The following is a 19,918-nucleotide window of genomic DNA, read 5'->3' as shown; positions in this document are numbered from 1 at the left end:
TTTAACTGCCTATTCATTCTCCTAGAGCACATTTTCCATTTTCAACAGCAAAGAGTATAGAAAGGACCAACAACATGCCACTTTTAGCCATCAGCAATTAGTTAATTCTCTTTTAGGTTTCCCACAGAGGAGGACCCCCAGTTTCCTGCTTAACATCATTGTTTGTCCATCCTCTGTGTGCAGCTCAAAGCATAGAGCTGGGTATATCTTCAGTCTCTTCCAGGCTCTGTTCACTTTCTCAGAACCATGCTTTGGGATTTTCATGGCTGGCTGCAGTTTGGAACACCCTGAAGCTGTTTTGGTGTGGTGCCAAGGGAAATCTCCGCAGGACCTGCAGCCGCCTAGGGGACAGTCCTGAGTTCAGGACCAAAGGACACCAACAGCACCCAGAACCCCCTGAACACGGAGCCGTAAGGTCCACCTGGTGCATCGTTTGCATGCTAAAATATCAGACCCACATCAAAATGTCAGACCCATGACCTTGGCAACAAATTAACAGCGAAAGGGGGGGGGGCAAGCAGCAATATTTATTTACTCAAACCTCCTGTCTGATCAAATTACCACTTCCACCTCACCCACTTTTAACTCTCTTTTACCTGAAAAGGAAGCCGAAAAGACCAACCTCAAACGCTGATTTTCCCGTCTTGCTCCTTCTTTCTTTCAATAAAAGCTTTCTCAGGCTAAGAACTGACTACCAAGTAGCCAAACTAGTTATATCCACATTTCTGGTTTACCCACTGTCAGATAAGCATTAGGTTAAGGAGCCAGGAACATCACATGACTCAAAGGATAGGCTACTTTTTATATGTAAATAATGTACTGAAGTAACACTTTGGCAAACAACTGAAGGAAATGCACACATTTCTGCTCCGCTTTGTTTGCACATCTGCATTTCCCACTTCGCTGAGACCTTTGCCTATTATAGCATATTTTTGTAGTTGTTAATAGGACTGGAGTTTTTTTGGTTGTTTTGAAATCCTTTCCAAGATCCAAAACAAGTACATGTAGATTTAATTTTTTTTTCTTTAACTTTTTGCAGTTTTAATTCACAGGGTCGATTTGTCATTTGAATGGAATGTGCTAGAATCCGCATTGCTTTTATTAGAAATAAAGAAGCATTAAAATCTAGTGTAACATTGGGGTAGCCACCCAACACATTTATTCAGTTTTCATATCTGGTATTACTTGTCTGTATGGGTGTGGGATGTCATTTCAGTGCTCAGGACTCAGAAAGGGCTCTGCGTTCTGGTCAGCTAGCTGCTGTGGTGTTGAATTACTTTCTTTTCCACTTCCAATTTTCTGATGAAAAAGGAAACAGTTGGTTTTAGGTTTTTTAAAAATAGTATTTTCTGTGAATATTTTAATTGAATAAAACCCCCAAATTTTACTCCAGAAATAAAATGTCTGAAAAATAATTCAAGTTGAAGAGACTCCACCATTCAGTTCTCAGCAAATCTGCAACATTGTCACTCATGTCACTGGATTGTACCCTCACTCCTGTATGTATTTACCATCTGCATTATAAACTCTGAAGTCTGAGCCATTTATGTCCTGAGTTTTGGCCATCTAAAACACCACAAGGAAGTTAAGCTGGAGGTAACATTTGACTTGCTCCACATGATTACTCCCAGGTTAAATAGCACATTGCCATTATGCTCTTGAATCCATGAAAGTGAAACATTAAACAACTTAAAAGGTTCAAAGGTGACCATGTCCTAAGCTGTAGAGAGAGGCTGGAGCCGCTCTTCATTCCGTGGTAAAGTACAAACAGGTGTTTGCAACAGAAGTAGGCAGAGCCACACCAGCACCGTGTTTAGCTAATTAGGCTAATGATTAACTGGTAACACCAGAAATTGTGGCAGGTCACAGCCTTTGAAAGAGAGGGTGCTGGGACCTAGGTGGGGTTTTCCAGGTACCGTTAACTGTTTTTTTAGTTTTAGGTTTGTGCTGCTAGGTATTTATTGATGTCTGTTGTTCTGGGACTCTTCATGTAGCTTAGTTAAAGCAGACAGGCCTTTCCCCCTGTAGCAAGCTTGTGCCTTGCTGTACCAAGCAGAGCTGTGTCCTAAGCATAGTGTTTCTCTACTCACGCTCTGACTGTGCCCACACGTGATGTTTTCTGCTCAAGAATGATCCTATTCATTACCAGCACATCCAATCTGGATTTTTTTCTTTAAAGGTATGTATATTTAAGATGTAAAAATACAGATGCATTTTTAGCTTTGAGTCATATTGTGCTGAAAAGAGCTAAGGGACACCAAAGGAGTGTCCCGTGAGCAGAGACCTGGGTGAAGCTGATGAGTGGAGGTGGCATGAGGTTGCTAAGCAAAGAGATGAGCGTGGTCTCAGAGGAAAGCTGGACCAGAAAAATGGTTTTTAGGTTGAGAAACTCACCCAGACTGGAGTTTCTGAGTTGGGGGTTCTGTTTATTTCTACAGTATTGAAGAAAACATGGCTTGGTTTATGCAATCTGTAAATAAATATTATTGCACCTAAGAAATACTTCACTAATGCGAACAGTGTATTATATTTGTATTACTTTATAGAAGCAGACTGCTGGGATGCTTATTCTGAGTGAAAAATGTTCACTGAAATGATATTTCACCTATGGGTATTAGGCTTATTCTATATACATTAAGATAGTTCTGGCTTTCAGTATTATAATTTGGAAATATAATCTAAACACACTTCACAAGACTTTACTGACACTTTTGATCCTTGACCTGTTTATATTGTAACTATTAATAAGCTTAATTCTGAGAACTGTGTTCATGTTGTGTTTTTACACGAGATATTTTGGCATGATAAAATGATGCCTATTACAAGTCAAGGTAGTTTTTGCTCAACCAAAACAGCCACATTAATTCTGAATTCAGTATAAACAAGAAACAGAATAAATGTTTTCCAAGTAGAAGAACAAACCTGGCAAGAAATAAAACATATTCATGCTTTTAAGTGCATAATGCAACTGTGCAGAAATACAGAATTTTGGTTTTAGAGAATGTCAGAACATATTACAGTCTATGGCTTATGTATTTTTTCCATTTTATTTTGAGTTAATCCTTCATTTTAACCAGACTTAATTATAATTTGTGCATATATTGAAGCCTGAATTTTACTGGAGTCTGAATTGGCACTGATTCTGAATGCCTTTTCAGACAAGTGCAAATCAGAGCAGTCAATGACTGAATTTACCTGAGCTTAAACTACAGGCACAGAAACCCCCCACTACTAACTTAATCTGACTCACATAATAGCAAAACTCCATTGATGTCAACAATACTATCATAGTTTGTGTAAGGATCAGAAGATTTATCGGTTTTAATAACTTACTATTAGATGATTTTTCACATCAGTGATTCCTTGACTTCAAGTCAAGAAAGTCATCTCCTAAATTATACTTGGATAAACCAAATACGTTCAGTTTCATAACTTTCTCCCTATAAAATAGGTTTTCTAGACATCCTACCATCTTTTTTCTGAACATTTCCAATTTTCATTATAAATTTGGAAATTAGGCTGCAGAATTAAACAGATTGTTCCAATAATTGCCTTGTCAATGCTGCATGGACATATGCCACCACTTCCCTGCTTTTTCTTCTTCCTGTCCTGCTTATGCCTTCAGGTGTTGTATCCTTGCTCTCTCTTGCGGAATTGTACTAATATTTTATATTCAGCTTGTTATCTATGATCCTTGTTTCTGCAGTGCAGGATATGTCGATTTTCTAAGCATAGATACATGACACTGCAGATGTACAAAACATGTTTGTCTATATTTTAATGTGATTTACATTTAGACATAGCAAATCTTCCCTGCTATTTCTTTAATCCACAATTCATTTTACATTATTATCAAATCAAGACAGGCTCTTGTCAGAAATGGCCAGAAGCTGTTTTTCAATGTGTATGGTAAAACACATAGTTTAGTAGTGTAAAGTCTAAAAATAGTGTTTTAATGTTGCCTAAGTCTACTGCTGATCATTACAAATGGTACTAGTGTGAGTGAAGTCCTATACTTTAACGCCTACTGAAATATGACATGGTATAGATCATCTGCTAGTGTAAATAGTCATGCTGAAATCGAAATGAATGAACTTGTGATCATTTGTACCAAGTAAGAACTGATACTTCCTAAGTTTACAAATATTTATCTGTGTTTTAAATTGCCTCTTTCACACTGAAAGAAAAAACCATCCTTATCTGTCATCTAAAATATGTCTTTGCTTCATACATTTGGTAGAGAGTTGGGAACCAAAATACAGAGGGTGGAAAATGGCAGAAATTGCTGAATAGAAATAGCTGTCTTCCGTATCATGAACTGTGTTATGGAATAAAAGTCAGCTTTTTACATTTTCTCTTTGCTATATATTTTTGAGTTGAACTCTGCTGTGTGAATGAGTGGGCACATGCAAGTATACAAATTTATTAATGATCTTCAGTGTTATCAATAATTTTAGAAACTAAAGACCTAAGAAAAGAATGTGGTCAGAGAATAAATACCTTTCAAAAGAAGTCTTACATCACCTATAGACAATATTTCTAGTAGAAGATGGAGTAACCTAAGACAAATCATAGTAAAAAACTTCCTCTGCTAACAAATCTTTGGGTTACTGATACAAATATGACCATTTCCTCTGACAGTAAAGTGTTGTTTGCCTCTAAGCAGAGCAAACCATTTAAAGATATTGACATGAATACTAGATTTGAGAAAAGACTGTAATCCTAATGGAGAGGGGTGAAAGTAGAAGATTACATGATCAAAAGATATGAAGAGTGTTGATTCATTATTAAGAACAATTTATCCTATGCTATTTCTGCATCTCCTGATGTAGGCTTTAAGACATATGGAACTTGCACAGGAAGAGGCTGGAAGAAGATACTAGTCATTTTAAAATAGATATATTTCATAACATCGTGGGGAATAGAAAAGATTACTTTCTGCATTTCAATAGCTGGCATTCAATCTGATTTTTAAAAACCCCAAACCATGCGACTTTATCTCTTCTATTATTCAACAGTTTAATATGCTGCATTTCTTGATATTTACATCAAATGTCTTTCATCCCTTATAATATATTCCCCTTACTTGTTAAAATTGTACTTCCATTGTATTGGGTTTGTGTGGCAAGGTTTTGGTAGCAGGGGAGCTACAGGGGTGGCTTCTGTGAGAAGCTGCCAGAAGCTTCCCCATGTCCGATGGGGCCAACACCCACCGGCTCCAAGATGGACCCACCACTGGCCAAGGCCGAGCCCATCAGCGACAGTGGTAGTGCCTCTGGGATAAGGTGTTTAAGAAGGGGGAAAAAAAGTTGTGCAACAGAAAACATCAGCCATAGAGAGGAGTGAGAACATGTGAGAGCAACAACTCTGCAGCCACCAAGGCCAGAGAAGAAGGGGGGCAGGAGGTGCTCCAGGCCCGGAGCAGAGATTCCCCTGCAGCCCGCGGTGCAGCCCATGGTGAGGCAGCTGTGCCCTGCACCCAGGGAGGCCCACGGGGGAGCAGAGACCCACCTGCAGCCCGGGAAGGACCCCAAGCCAGAGCAGGGGGATGTGCCCAAAGGAGGCTGTGACCCCGTGGGAAGCCCACACTGGAGCAGGCTCCTGGCAGGACCTGTGGCCCCGTGGAGAGAGGAGCCCACGCTGGAGCAGGTTTGCTGGCAGCACTTATAACCCTGTGGGGGACCCACGCTGGAGCAGCCTGTTCCTGAAGGGCTGCACCCCGTGGGAGGGACCCACACTGGAGAAGCTCGTGAAGAGCTGCAGCCTGTGGGAAGGACTCACATTGGAGAAGTTCATGGAGGACTGTCTGCTGTGGGAAGGAGCCCACACTGGAGCAGGGGAAGAGTGTGAGGAGGAAGGAGCAGCAGAGACGACGGGTGATGAACTGACCACAACCCCCGTTCCCTGTCCCCTGTGGGGAGGAGGGAGAGAAACGGGGAGTGAAGTTGAGCCTGGGAAGAAGGGAGGGGTGGAAGGAAGGTGTTTTAAGATCCTATTTTATTTCTCATTATCCTACTCTGATTTGATTGGTAATAAATTAAACTAATTTCCCTAAGTCAAGTCTGTTTTGCCAGTGACAGTAATTGGTGAGTGATCTCTTCCTGTCCTTATCTCAACCTTTTCATTGTATTTTCTCTCCCCTGCCCAGCTGAGGAGCGGAGTGATGGAGCAGTTTTGGTGGGCACCTGGTGTCCAGTCAGGGTCAACACACCACATCCATATAACAAAGTGAATAATTATTATCCTTTCTATAAGCTTATGTCCTCAGACGCTTGAAAGCTGTTACTGTGTTCCTGCTTATTCCTTATTTGGCCAAATCATAACTGCTTAATTATCTTCATTTTTCTTCCCACTTCAGTTCTCACAAGAAAACATTTTTTTTATTCTCTCTTCTGATTTCCTTCCAAATTAACAACCTTCTGGGAGAGCATTTCTAATAGTTGCATGCAATGGCAACAAGAAGGTTGCAGAAAATTTTGCTTTCTGGCTGCCATCCATGTCCAAAATCTTTTGAAGTCCGTGGCTGAACTTCCACTGGACACAAAGGGCACTGGATCATACACTTGAATTTTATTTTTTTATAATTCTTGTAATATCCTCCAACTCTCTTATCCATTACTACTGTTCTAGTTAATACATTGCTTATTCTAATGGTTCATCTTCTGATTGGCTATGTTTTATGTTGGCTTTTTGTTTGCAGTAAAATATTTTTACTCCCTTGATGAATCTATTTTGCAATGTTTCATCCGTGTTTCTTATCAGTCCCTTTTTATTTCACTCTCCTTATTGACATTTCAGATCTTCTAGAATGAGCATAATCTGTGCATTTCATTAAGATCTTATTTATGTCTTTTTTTCTAAATCATTAATGAAGATACAAAGTAAACCCAGACTAACAAACAGTATGTGTTACCCCACTGGACATTTCCAACCATCTTGCTACACAGCTGTTTATCGTAATTTTTTTCATTTGTCTTTTAGCCAATATTCAATCCATGCACAATTGTCTCCAGCCAAGCTGACTTGAATTAATTTTTCAATTAAGATTTCATGAGACAGTGTCAAATGCTTTACTAAAATCCAAATATCTGTCAACTCCTATACTGATTTTTTTCTTTTTATTTTTCTTTACACCCCCCCCCCCTTCTGTTTAAACCTCATTCCTTCACTTCACACAAAGACATCAACAACTGTTGCATGTGTGGCACGCTTTAAAATTGTGCTTGCCAACAGGTAGCCTTGAATTGCCTGTTTGTCTAAGGACCATTTAGCTCAGCATTTGCAGACCTTGGAAGAGACACATCTCTATCCTTGGCTCTCTGCAGAGTGACTGGTGCAAGCTGAAGGAGTTACAGGGTTGTTCTAACTAAATCCACTCTCAGACTCATAAGTCGCTCCATTATTTTAGTTTACACAGCTTGAAAATACCCTTTGTCCATTTCTTATCATCATACAAAAAGCAGCAGATAAATTTGTAATTGCATTCACTTATTTTTATGCCAGTGAGGGAAATTTCTTTCCACTACAGCCATCACCTGGTGTTCACGGTGTACCCCAGCCAGCAAATGGAGGCTTGTTAAATCTAGGGTGCTGCTCCCCAAAGGGTCTAAGGATTTGAGTTTTGAAAATCTCATTCCTGCATATCAACTGGTATTTCTATTGCTTTCAGAGGGACTAATCATGTGGTGGAGTGCTGCTTTTTGTTAATTAAAAGAGTCTAACCTGGACATTTTAGAGCTACTCTGTGTTTCTCTCACTGAGGGGAGCTAAGGAAAAGATGGTAGCCCATTGTATTTACATATTATTTAACATTTAGTTAATTCCTTTCATTCACTGAGAACATTAATGAAAGTAATTGTTCTTGGCTATATTAATGCACTGTCTGGAATCCTCAGTCATTACAAAGGAAGTTTTATGTGATGAGAGAGACAGCAGCTTTCTTTGAACCAGAATGTATCATTCATTTCTAAGACAAAAGTAAATTTCCAGCCACTATGATGGCTTTTAAATGAATTAATGGTGACTAATTACAAGGTGTTTCTTCCTTGATTCTAGAAGAATGTTACCAGTAAAACATTTTATAATTATTCAAACTTCTGCCCATGTAAGGGAACTGGTAAGCAAGTTTCTGAACAATTAAAATGCCTTCTCCTTCCATGAGAAAAATACAGGAGGACCATCAATGCCCACTTTTGCAGTAATCAGAGACTTCAATTAATTGCTGAAGGATTATGTGTGTCTTTTAAAAAGCCACCTCTGAATCTATGAAAGATTTAAAGAGGCCTTTGAATAATGAAGAAAACCACTGAAATTAAAGAAACCCAATGTTATTTATTTTATGACAAACATTTTAGGACTTGACAACAGTTGCAGTGTTCCCCTAATTTTTGCTATAAAAGGGAGGTAAAACAACAGTTTATTGTAGCAATACTTCATACTGCCCTACTTCTGTAAATTGTCTTTATGCTCTAGGGTAAGGATGGAACATTCATGTTTTTAAATTGGATACAAAAGCAGTTTCTGTGCTGTGGCTGCTGCAGCATAAATTGCTACACAGAGACTACCAGATATATCTAAGCATACTGATGCTCAGCAAATTGTGAACATTTTTTTGCCTTGCTTTACCTGCAATGCTTATCATTTGTGCTCCTTTTAAATGCTTTCTAATGTTTGGAAGGTATAACGTAGACCTTGAAAATGTTTCCTACTCGTAGGAGGTTGCATAATTCTCCTTGAAACAGACCCAAAACTCTCTGAGCTGTCCTAAAGTTTTAAAATGTTTTAGCATAACTAATTTATAATATAAATTGGCTGACCAGTGTGAACCTGGATCTTACGCTGCAATTTTTTATGAGGACATAATGTTCTACCCACAATAATGGAGAGAAAATAGTACTTATTAAACTTTCATTTGAGAGCAGCAGTGGGTCACGCACCATGTCACGGAGGTGCTGCACTCTCCAGACCCCACAGGAGAGGGACAAAAGGGTGGCCTTGCCTTGTAAGGTCTTGGACAGGTAATAATAGGTTGATCTATTTGACATGCAGCTAGGTGATGTGATGGCCTCACAGGCACCCAGTGGGAGCAGCATCAGTGTCTGGAAAAAGGTCCTGGGACTGCTCGGAAAGCAGCTGAACATTTTGCAGGTGGTAGGAGGCTGTTCATATCTGTTCAATATTCCAGATGGCATCTGTAATAATTACATTTAGTGAGACGGCTAGGAAGGGAACTGTGCCATTAAGAAGCCCTTGCGAAAGCCATTTGAACCAACTGCTGTATTTCGCAGACAAGTACATAATGTGATACTGAGCAATTAGACATTGAATTAGCAATTAGATATTGAATCGAGTAGATCTCTGATGTAGATACCAACTGTCTCTAGAAAATCCCTCCTTGCTTGTACTTTCATTACACTTTCTTTGTTGTTCATTACAGAATAGACTTTTACATTCTCTGCAGGAAGGAAAATACATTTTAAGGCTATTAAGCGTTAATGATCAGATTGTAAGGTCCTATTACTTTTTTATTTATTTATTTCAAGATATTCAGTGCATGAGAGCAAAGTGAGCAGCACAACTTCTACAGCAGTATCTTTGAGAAGTTTGGATGAGATTAGCAGGAGGCTATTTGCAAGAATAGACATGTAGGTTTGCATTCACGAAGGGTAGGAAGGCCAGTTGTTAACTGCAAGATTAGCAATGCAATCATCTGATATTTTAAATAATATGAGAGATCTGAAACATGAAAACAAATTAAGTCTTGCTATGGATGAGAAAACATTACCTGAAAATATGTATGTATTTAGAGCTTAGCTAGAGCAACAGATGCTGTGTCTGAAAAAAGATATTTACAAAGATGTACAAAGCTGCCTCTGCATCTTATCTCCAAATTGTTATAAAACTCACAATAATTACAAATTAATTTTTAAGATAAGAAATGTGTACACACACAAATAAGCAATGTGAAACATTTTTTTCTTGTTTCTGAAATTAACAAATATATTGAGATTTAATTGGCAACGGTTTGTAAGAAGAATAATTTTGAAAGTAATATAACATGTTGTTGTTTTGTTTTAGTGCCTGGGTACTCTTTTTTTTTTTTTTTAATTTCAAACTGATGTTATGAAACCTTGAATTTGTTATAATGGGAAAAATGGCAGTTTTCTTTATTGCTGTTCTCTTGCCTTAGAAAAAACCTGACAAACATGTCTATCATCCTGTTCAGTTCAGAAGACACAGCAAAATCTGGATGCAGTGGAAACTCATTATATTTTTTGAGGTAGCAAACAAAGTTTCCATATCTCCAGACTAACACCTAGTTTAAACGTAAATATTAAATTTACAGCAAATGTTCAGATTACTGTCTGGATTTTAAGCAACTGCACTTCTTGAGTTCTTTGAAGTCAACTGCTATTTCAGCCCACTGGGTAGAATTGGGTATGTACATTATCTGTAGCATTATGTTCCATTTTCCTTGCTTTCCAAGCCATCTCCAGCTGTTCTTCCTAGGTATTAACCTTTGTTTTTGTCAACTCCAGTATTTGCCATTTTTCTAACTGGCCTATAAGACGGAAGTGAGGAGGCAGTCAAGGTTGATGCTAAATGCAATTAGCTGTCTTCTAAACAGGACCTGATTTTTTTTTTAACCTATATTTTTAAAATCATATTTTGCTCTGCATAAAAAATGTGGTTGTCCCTGATATTAATAGTGTTCAAAAAATTATTTCGAACAAGACTGAAAGTCTTCAAATATAAGTATAGAGTCATTATATACTGTTAATAAGTGAATTGTCTCTGTTTTAGAAAAGACAGAGGAAGAACACTTTTTCTGACCTACAATGGATTGAACCTCAGGGCTGGGTCTGAAGAGGAGGTTGCTGTGGCAGATGCAGCTTTTATCATTCTTGCAAAGGGTAAGGGCATACAGGAGAGAAAGGATGAGGAGGTGGGATACCTACAAATCAGGCTTTAAACATACCATCCTTAAAAAAAAAAAACAACCCGAAACTATTTCTAAACTAAAGAAAGAAATAGGTCTCATCAAGTTATTCTTCCTCTATATTTAAATATCTTATGATATTCTTTATAAAATAACTTCCCTAAGCTTCCAAAGAAGGCTGACAATACTATATTTCCGTAAGTCTTAAAACTCCTTTCAGAGTCCATTTATTTCTAATGTTATCAAAAATATGTGAATGATGAACAGCACCATCAGTACATTAATCTTTCCCAACAGAGTAGAACTGCAAACATCAGTACCTCATGCTTTCTTTGTGTTAAGAAACTTTGGTCCAAAATATTATATAAATGGTGTCCTGCAGCAGGTTTTGTTTGTGTTTGTTGGGGTTTTTTTTATATTAGAATGATTTCCCCTCTATTGAATACATTGTAGAAAAACATGTTCACACAGAACAAACTGCATACTCCACTCATCTAGAAGACGGTAACAATAGGGTAGAAGATATTGTTAGTTTGACTCTTTATCTTTGTTCAGAATTTCACTAGCTAGGTGTCCTCATATCTGAAGATCAGGTATCAAATATATGCTGTTATCTAATCTTGGCTGCTTTGGGTGGATAAAATGGACACAATGCAGAGAAGAAAGGCTTCATTTACAAAAAAATCCTGGCTAGGCGATGCTATATCATCCACACTTATCACAAGAGGCATTTTTTCACAAAGCTTGTTGTGAAGAGAAAGAAGTTTTATACTTATAAATTTTATTCAGATGCAGGTTCCCTGAGAGATTAAGTGAATATAAAAAATGTAGGAATTTCTGTTCATAAAATGATGATTCTTATCTATTTGTCCCTAACATAACAGTAATTCCCAGAGATTCAGACGATATATTAAAGCTCATTCTTGAGCTATAAAAAGTTAGTTTCCAAGTTCTGGATGACATCTAGATTGTAAGGTGTCCCATGAAACTGGCAAAATCAGAATTCTTCCTTCTGGACTTCAACTGGAGGCAAAGTATTTTCTGAGCTCTCTGCAGAATGGGAACCAAATACTGAAGTAGATTTGGTCTCCATAGTTCACAGGAAGATGAATTCTACATTTTCATGATAGTGGAAGGTACACAGGTGATGCTCAGACTGTACCTGGGTATTAATCAACTGAGTGCGGAGAGGTGGTGAATCTCTGAAGTTTGTCTCCTTCATTCATATGTTGTAGGCAGCTATAAACTTCCTATGCTGTTTTATTTGATGCTTTCTAAATAATATCTAAGAAGCAGTTATCCCATAAAGAGGTAATTTTATGTTTTACTTTAAGAGTGCATCATTTTATCTTTCTGTTTTGACATTGGTTTATATATTATGCCAAAAATAGAAAAATCTGTATTGAAAGAACAGCAACATTGCACACAAAAGCACTCGTTTCAATCATTCCTTAGCTTGTAAGGTTACCCATGGGATTTTAAATTGCCTCACATGGTTTTTTGCTCTTTGACATTACCTTTCATTGCAATATAATATGCTATTTTTTCCACTGTATCCTGCCACCTTCAGTTGATATGATTCTTGCTACTCTCTAACAAACATAGTCATTAAATTTGCATCTAATATTTGCTTTTTAGTGTATGAATTGCCATTATTTATTGCATATTCTTCAAAACAAGGTTGTTATTCCTAAGTAGATGGGGAAAAAATATTTCTTATTACATGAGTTAATTCTAGGTGCTGCCCTTGAGGTGTCATGACCCATCTTTTGTCCAAATGAAAGCTCTGTTGACTTGTAGCATGCCTGCTTAAGCATCCGCAGCACAAGTTTGGGTTTGTCCCTCCAGCAAAAAAGGAACATCTTTGAGAGGTTTTTTTGTCAACATAAAATACATGCTCTTTCACACACACACACAGAGAACAGTTTCCTAACCTGGGGCACTTGGATCTCTCCTTAGCGGTACGTGCAGAGCTGCCCAAACACAGCCAGCTTGGGGTAGCTGGACATATGAGGAACTACAAATTTGATGTTTCTCTCTCAGTCTGCAAGCAATATAACCTGATGAGCAGTCACAGGATCTCTACTGGATAAGGCTCTGACATGGAAAGGAGGAGTCCAAACCCTGCTTTACAAGTTAAAGCACACAGGATATGGAAAAAAGTTTAATCCCTCCCTTTATCTTCCTTATAACCAGATCCCTGCTTCCCCATTTAATACTCAAGCTACCAGCCTGTAACTTGCAAGAGGGAGCAGGGGAAAAAACAAAAGTAAAGCATGACTTGACAGGAGGCAGGAAAGAGGGAAGGATGTGTGCTTTGCTGACAATTTAACATTAGGAAACCTAAGTGGAAAGCTGTTATCTTGTCTGTGAACCTGCCGTGGAGGGTGATGTGAATTGGCAGACAGATCACAGCTATTTGCTAAACAAATAAGAACACTAAAACTCAGGAATAAGTTGCCTGGTTCTTGCAGTGGGGCATGTTGCAATGTCTAAGTATCTTTTACTTCTCTACTCCAGTTGTCTCTAATTTGCCCTTTCTGTAATTTTGTGAAGGTTTGTTTCATCTTGTATCTCTACAGATATTTTCCCTGTGGTTTTTTTGAAAATGTCTTTGAAGTTTTGATAATTATACCTCTGCAAAGCAGTGTTGCCGCCTCCCTTCTCCCTCTCTCCTTTCTGTCTTCACCTCCACCACCCCTCCCTCCTTTCATCAGCTGCAGATTTCCACTTGTCTCCATTCACTCCTACTCTTCCCCACTCTTGTCACTCTTTGTTCCTGTTCATCATCTCTATTCTTGATCCTCCCAGGTTTACTAGTCCTGTATCTCCCTTTGACTCCCATCAGGAATTTCCCATGCACTTAGGGTGACCAGGAGGACCAGGAAGAGCCCCTTGTTTTGTTTTGTGCCTCTTAATGCCTGCCAACAAGAAATTACTATTCCAGGAAAAATCCTGATCAAATGCTGCAGTAGAGTGATTGTTTTAAGTATTGTGTCCAGCTCTAGGGCCCCCAACATAACAAGGACATGGACCTGCTTGGGTAGGTCTGGAGGAGGCCACAAAGATGCTCAGGGGGCTGGAGCACCTCCCTGTGAGGACAGGCTGAGACAGTTGGGGGGGTTCAGCTGGAGAAGATAAGGCTCTGGGGAGACCTTAGAGCAGCCTCCCAGGACTGAAAGGGGCTACAGGAAAGGGGGGAGGGACTCCTGATCAGGGGGGTAGGGATAGGATGAGGGGTAATGGTTTTAAACTGACAGAGGGTGGATTTAGATTAGATGTAAGGAAGAAATTCTCCCCTGTGAGGGTGGTGAGACACTGGCACAGGTTGCCCAGAGAAGCTGTGGCTGTCCCCTCCCTGGAAGGGTTCAAGGCCAGGTTGGATGGGGCTTTGGGCAACCTGGGCTAGTGGAAGGTGTCCCTGTCCAGGGCAGGGGGTGCGACTGGATGAGCTTTAAGGTCCCTTCCAACCCAAACCATCCTGTGATTCTATGATCCTAAGCAGTATAACTAGCAAATAGGAGGTGAGAGAGGGGACAGCATCGAGAGGGGGAAATGAAATGTCAGATGAATTAGCATCTTGTCTAGATTTCTAACAAGCATCTATGTGCACACTGGGATTTTAGAAGCTTGTTAAGGAACCAAATTTGTATTTGGGAGATATTTTTTGAGGGTTTCCCTACATTAAAAAGAATGGTATTACCTTAAAAAATCCCCTGCTACCTTCCCATGCCCAGAAATACTAACTTAAGTCTTAGATTTAGCAATTAGCATCATTCCTGACTAATGTTGCGTTACTGCAACATGACTAATTTCATTCCCTGCGCTGTAGTGCTACATGGCTTCTGGTCAGGAACATAGTTCAGCTGAAATTGGCTCTAAGAAGTACTGAATCATGCAGTTCAGGTATCTTTTTATCTATATGTCTGTATCCATGTCTATATTTGCAACTCATTCCAATGCATAGAAGTAGTGTTTCTTCATAAAACAGCATTGAAAACAGTTTCCCCTTTAACTCACAAATGTTTGAGGCATTTTAGAAACCAGATGCTCCCCTCTGCCCCCCAAGTTTCAGCCTGACTTAGAAAATCCCCCTTAATGATTTGGTTTGCAACGTTAAAACCAGATGAAAGTGAGCCCTTCCAGTAAAAAAATTCCAGGCAAACACATCTGCAAGTAACCCATAAGAGAAAATGATAAAGTGCTTTTGGATGCTGTGCTACTGTCCAGTGTTTTATTACTACATGTCATCTTAGATATTTTTCCTGTACTTAGTGTTGCAATTAATAAAAATCCTTATATAAAGGTAACTAGGTGTCAGCTTCATTTCCAGTTGAGACTGTCTGTTGATTAAAAACTACTTTACGGTGACATTAAGCTGCAAAGAACAAGTCAAAAAAAGCATAAGCCCAAGACATGCTCTGTCAGTCCCCATAGATTTAAATTTAATTAAATGAGAAAACTGCAGGACTTTTTTGTTCACACTGAAGATTCCCAAAGCTATCCCATGAATGCTATTCAGTTATTGCAAGGCATGAGCTCAGCTTGGAATATTGTTTTATCATTAATGCTGCCAGTCATTCCCCATTAGGTCTAGTATCTAAAATGCTGTGCTGCTGCAATGAAAATAAAAGGCCTTGGCCTCATATTAAATGTGTCCTGAGGATGCAGCCTATGTAATCACACCAGTTTATCCATTTATTAACACGGTAAGCCAGTTGTTTCAGATGTGAAATTCAACACTGAAGTGGTGCTATTTTGAGAGGTGTCGACCACCTGCTCCTGGATGCAACTGAGACTTTGATTTCATAACACCTAAAAAGTGGTGTTATCTCCCTTTAAAGCCAGACCTCCATGGCATGCCCTGGACCCATGGCCCTGTAAAGAAATGCCCTGTGTCAGCCCAATCTTCCCCTTATGCTGCTGTCTACATTCCCCAAGCAACATGGAAAAATGCTACATGTACTCCCAGTAAATCTGATATTTTTCCCACAAAGTATGAGAAACAACCAAACATTGCTTCCTAACCCCTGCAAATAATTTGCTGTCCTTTGAAGTATGGAATTATTCATCTGACATTTTATCTTGTCTATCTACCAGCACCATCAAGTCAAATATAACATCTTCAAGCCCAGTTTTCAATTTTTTGAATGTTAACTTTAATATTTGTAGGTTTTCTGTTCTCAAAGGTAAATTAGGAAATAAATGAGCCCAGAGACAAAGCTGAGAATATACTATATGATAGCACGTACAGAGATGAACATGAAAATGTCATCAACATCATTGCCAGATATGTTCTTATTAATATTTTTTCAGAAAACTGATTTATAGTGGTGGGGAGAGAAATAAAAAGAGGCCGAAGAGATGAGAAGAGAGCAAAGATAGGGGACTCAAGAGCTATACAAACATACATCTCCAGTGCCTCTTACTTGCTCAAAAAAAATGGCATTGTTACCTTCATAATTGCTGAATTTTTTAAACTGGCCTGGTCTGTGTGTGAGGAACTGTACTTTCCAGCAAACACTGTGACTTTTTGAGAATAAAGGCCAAACCATGTGTTCATGAATTTTAATGTAAACAAAATCAGCTTTTTTTCCAGTTTTTAAGATCTCTCTTTACTTTGTTGTGTGGGGTGAGGGGCAGAGAAGCAAAATGGCCAAAGGGTAAGCTGCAGCATGCTGGTACATATGTTTTCATCTCCTGCTGAATCTTATCCTCCATGCTCTAAAGAGATCACATTTACCACAAAGAGACCTGAGAGACTGAGACCAAATAAGTACCTGGAGCACAGCTTTTCCAAAACACCACTAATAGAAAAAGAATATGAAATGAGATTAGCCCTTCTGCCTCTTCACGGGTTTCTCTGCATTTGCTGAAGTATATGCTTCTACTGCACCAAAAATCATTAATAATATTAATTTTCAAAGCATTTTGCACTTACTATTCTTAATTCCAATGAAGTAGCTAAACATTTCTGTCTCTGTTTTGTTACTTAGGAAGAAGCACAGAGAAGGCAGAGCTCTCTCCGTGCTCTGCAGCAATGTATTGACAGACCTTTGGCTAAAGCGTGGTAGCTCCAGCTCCATACCAATTAGCCTCAGCAAATATTCAGGCCAAGGTGACCTGTCAGAGGAGTTCAAAAATCAGTCTTGCGGAGTTACCTCTGCAGAAGGTAACAACCATATTTTCTTACGTCTTTTCTGTCCTGTAGATTCCTCAGTCGCAGAAGTGAACGTGTTCCCAGCACAGTTATTTTCAAGGAGAGCTGATTTTGCAGGGTGCCTCCCAGCCCCAAATTTTTACTTTTGAAGATCTGCTGCTAACTAATGATGCTGATGCACCAAAAATGCCATATGCCATTTCTGAACTGACACCTGTCCTGCACATAATTTTGAGCATCTCATATGGTAATGCCAAAGAGACATTCAGGCTTTTAATCTCTGCCATCCATCTCTCTCAATCCTACTTAAACATAGCATCTCTTCTAGTTAGATATTCCTGTACATACATCTCTATATAGCTACAGCAACATCCAGAGATACGCTCTGGGAATTAAAAATGCAGACTCTATGAATATTTTTGGGAAGGAGCATAACTCCTATTACTCCATAACTTCACTTTGAAATCTGCAAGACAAGAAGTACCTTCAATTTATTTTATCACTGTAATTTAAGGGTACATATATTTTTCTTATTTAAAACCAAAAGTCTGGATGAATAACTACACTTTAAGGTATATTCGCTCTAAAATAAAAGGAAGCATGTAGCTGGTTTTGATACCTGAAGTATAATGATACTGAAACTTTTAACTTCTAATAAACACTATACTTTCTTGTAATACATTGAAATAATGTTACTATTATGGAAAACTGTGTTCATGTCACTAAAAGTGACTGTATTAGTTTGACCTCTGAGCTGAAAATGCTCATTTCAGCCTGAATTCTCCAAAAAATGACACTACTGTGACAACAGCTGTAAGTCCTTTTCACAGTCTTCCACCTACATCACTTCAGATATTATTTTGGTCCACGTTCCACCAACTGAAATATGCCTAACTCCAGAATAACGCTGCCTTAGCTGAGCTTCCCACTGAAATTAAGTTTTTGTTTACAGCCACGCGTTGCCTTGTACAGCACTTGCTCACTCTGCGGCATCTACTGTGTATGTGCTGGAAAAGCCACTCAAATGATTTGTAACAAGTTCAGCTGAATGTGTCTCTGCCAAGGATGAAGCTACACCACACAGCACTGTGGGACGAATTGAGGCTCTCAGCGAAGCAAAATGCAGCAGCACTGTTTGATTACTCTTCTGCAAAAGGACCACTCGAGAGCACAAATCTCTCTCCACTGGCATGACTCAGTACCAGCACAACAGGACTATTTCTTACAGTTTCTTTTTCCATCACCGTTTGAAATTTCTGTGCTGTGCCTTCATAGCTAAAAGTTAAGATTATGCCCACACACTCCTAACTTTTGTCCATCATCTTCCTTTCAATACAGTAATATGTATTTTTGTTACCAAATCTAATACAGGCAAAAATCATTCTCCACTGTTTTTTGTCCAAGCTCAGCCAGGTTTGCTCTCAGGGGAATGCCAGGCACACATACAAGAAGGAGGTGGTAGATGCCAAAATGTTCAGGCCTTATGGGGACACCAGGGGCGAGGAGGCAGAGGAGTTCTGGTGCAGTTGGGATGCAGCATCTGCATCCTGCAGTGCTCTTCAAGGAATGGTTTGTATTGTGTGGCTGCTCAGGTGTGAAAGCTCAGCGTAGGAGGAACCCAGTTTTGGGGTATTTTAGAGCTTGCTAGATATTTAAAGTTTCAGACCTGAAATATCAAAGTGACTTTAATTTTTTTTTTTTTTTTTCTAAACAGGCTTGAAAGAGTGAATTTCAATTCCCATCCCTCTCCTCTTCCACGGAGGGGATTATTTTAGTTCTGTGAAGCTGATATGTTTAAAGTTATGTGTGCGTGTTATCTATTGTATTGCACATTTATATTCTGTTCATCAGAAAGGTTATACAGAATATAAATAAGTCTAATGATAAAAAGACATTGTAAAACAAACAAACATAGAGCACCTGCTTTTAAATTACTTTTGCTCTTCATTCCTGACACAAATAATGGTCAAAACAAAATGCTCTTGCATAAATCATTTCCATTTCAATGAATCAGCAGTTGCCGAAGGGAAAATATTTACATCTTTGCTTGTTCTATCAGCTTCTAGATAGCAAATATCGTCTCAAAACAACAACTAAGCAAAAATCTTTTGGGAAGCTACAAAATGATAAAGATTTTCTTGGCCAAGAGAGAAAACTGGAGGGATGAGATACTTGAACTCTAACATCTCTCAGTTAGTGTGGAAGCACGGCAGCAGAGTAATGCTGAATTGACAAAAATTACTTCCATTCAGTTCAGCAATCCAAACTATTATGGTTCCAATTAAGCAAAAGAGAAAATGTAGAAAATTGGATGAAAAAAATTGACAAAAAATACTGATTAGCTCAACTGAATAGGCCGGGATGAAAAGGCTCAACTACACGAGGGCAGAATAGAAAGTTGAACCTATATTTGGAAATGACAAGAACTATGGAATAAAATAAGAGGTGGTTATATTTATTTTGGTTTTCACTGTTTTATCTTAACTTAAAATGTTTTGATTACAAAGTCTAGGAAAGATTACCAGCAAGAGGTTCCATTTTACATGTCAATTATTTAGTTCCTTTATAGGAAAAAAAACCAGCAAAAAAACCCACAACCAAAACCTGGCCTTTGATCTCTCATTTTCCCTATTGAGAAACTGTATAATCATTTTATAAAATGGAGCAACTGTTCATTTATCCCTTCATTATATCAGCTGATTTACTGTGCCAAAAGAGTGATGGAACCACAAGTTGAAATGCAGTGTAAATTAGGAAAGTGGTCTGTAGTACAAATTCCTTTGAGTATGTTGCTGAAACAGTCTGGCAACAGCCACCCA

At 38.7% G+C, this 19,918-nt stretch overlaps 1 long non-coding RNA gene across 1 annotated transcript; it reads left to right on the top strand.

Moving 5' to 3' along the window:
• The first annotated feature begins 2,034 nt into the window (after positions 1-2,034).
• LOC141927415 (uncharacterized) lies at positions 2,035-19,555 on the top strand. Its single transcript, XR_012624383.1, has 4 exons — positions 2,035-2,179; positions 10,804-10,913; positions 16,936-17,111; positions 18,052-19,555. It is a non-coding gene; the product is annotated as an uncharacterized LOC141927415 (long non-coding RNA).
• The last annotated feature ends 363 nt before the right edge of the window (positions 19,556-19,918 follow it).

This window comes from Strix aluco, chromosome 9 (assembly GCF_031877795.1).
Source record: "Strix aluco isolate bStrAlu1 chromosome 9, bStrAlu1.hap1, whole genome shotgun sequence".
NCBI classification, from domain to species: Eukaryota; Metazoa; Chordata; class Aves; order Strigiformes; family Strigidae; genus Strix; species Strix aluco.
The sequence above is the reverse complement of the archived record's forward strand: the minus strand, read 5'-3'. Positions and strand labels throughout refer to the sequence as shown.